Here is a 2,192-nt window from a genome sequence, read left to right as displayed (position 1 = left end):
TGAGAAGCATAAATATGCAATGCTTTCTGCTCTTTAAGAACTGATTAAATGATTTGTACAGGACCTCTTCTAGAAAGGTAGTTGCAACGTTGCTGAGAAGGTACTGATGTAGCTGGAGTTCCCTGTGATAGTGAAATTCTAATAAGGAAAATCCACATTCCTAAGAATTTAAGCTATGTAACAACATATACCAAGAAAAAATACACTGGCTAAAACTACATATAAGTTAACTGTTATCTTTTACATGTATATCAGAAAAAGTCTATGTCCACATATTCAAATCTTTCAGTTAGAATTTATTCATCAAGAATGCATTAATTTAATCAGACTATTTATCAGAAAATTTGTTAATATAACTTATCCAATGAATAAAGAATAAAATCAATATAAACACTAAATATATAAATAATTTAAAAACTCACTAATATTTTATAACAAAGTAGACATTTCAATTATTTATGTTATGTCTTCCATAATAGATTGTGGGCAGGTGGATGCCTGATCCTTTATTACATTCCCAGCATCGGGTCAGTGTCTGGCTCATAACAACAACTCAAGACCATTTGTGGATTAAAAGAATGGATAGATGAGTGAATGAATGACAAATTATTGTGAAAATAACCAGACATATTGTGCTCCATGAAAGACCTCTACATTGTCCATTATACACCAGCTCTTTCCATGAATTCTAGGGAGTTTTTTTATGTAGAATCAAAAATATCTCACTCATATGCTAACATTCAATTAGATTTTATGTTTAGTAATTTAAAAATTAGAAAGTTAATTTAACCTAAATTTACAAATTATGGATTCTATGCAATGATTATAAAATTACCTTATACATTTCTCCCTTTTCTTCCTTTTTTCCTAAGGAAATTAATTTCGACTTTGGAGAACAACCAAGTCTGATATAAAATTTATTGAACATATATTTACCAAATTATAAATCTTTTGGTCTCATTGAAAAATAACTTAATATTTGTCTTTAAATTATCCTGAGGCCACCTCACTATGCTGCCTTAGTCTCAAGGTAAGGAACTCTCAAAATAAGGAAAAATGCTCAAAATCATAGTTTTGAGGTACTGGTTATAGTTGTTCTAATGTTAAATAAAATAAATAATTATTAAAATAAATATATGCTTTCTCATATCACATAAAATCCATTCAAAATGCATAAATTCCATTCTGGAAAACTTTGCCTTACTTTATTTCACATATGCTGAAATAATTTACATAAAGCATTTAGTAGCTGACATTTGACTACATTGTTATTTACAATAAATCTTTGAAGTAGTTATCATTTGACCCATTTCATAGAATTGGGAGAATAAGTAGTTTGCTCAATGACATAGAGCTAGTAAATGTAGAGCTAGGATTTAATCCTAGGTCTGATTGACCCCAAAGCCCAGGTTCTTAGCTGTTATCCACTGCCTTATGGATTATCCCTTGATTTCAAGTCATGGATTTAGGTCTGGATAAACATCTCCAATACCAACTTAAAGAAAGAATGAGTACAAGAGATCTTTTCACCTGAAAATATTAATGTTCATGTCTTGGAAATAGAGGTTAATCATAAATGCTGATGTCTTGGTACAGTTTGCTGAGTCAGTCATGCACTTCCAGAAAGACTAGATTTCCTAAAACAAAATAAATAACTCATACAATACAGTATTAGGAAAACTTATTTTGAAGTCCAAGTTCTACAGTGTTGGATGAACAGTCTGCCCTCTTTAGCAATATTTTATTATTGGGTAAAGGAGATGTATGTATAATTGTTTACCTTAAAATGTTCAGAGGGTATAATGAGATAGTATATGTAACATGCTGTTTAAGATATTACTAGGCTTAGAATATTTATAGGAAACACTGTTTTGATTAAAGAATGAAATCACCTTCAATACGTAGTTAGTGCACATTTCTGTCATTAAGTACAAGCTTAGTGCTAACAGAGTCTATTAAAAGAAGTCTCATGAAAAACAGAACACTATCTTATTGAGAACTGAGACTCTAACTCTGTAGTATGTGGGTTCAAATCCTGCTTTGCATTTACCAGCTCAGTGACTTTACCAGCAACTTCCTTCAACCTCTTTGTGTCCTAGTTTTCTTCCCTGTAAAATGGCCATCCTAGTTCCTACTCATAAGGTTGTCATAAATATGAAAATAATTTAAAATTGTGCTTGGTGTTTGGTAAG

The sequence above is a fragment of the Propithecus coquereli genome, unplaced genomic scaffold (assembly GCF_000956105.1).
Source record: "Propithecus coquereli isolate 6110/MARCELLA unplaced genomic scaffold, Pcoq_1.0 Scaffold51, whole genome shotgun sequence".
Classification (NCBI taxonomy): Eukaryota; Metazoa; Chordata; class Mammalia; order Primates; family Indriidae; genus Propithecus; species Propithecus coquereli.
Note: the sequence above shows the minus strand (reverse complement) of the source record.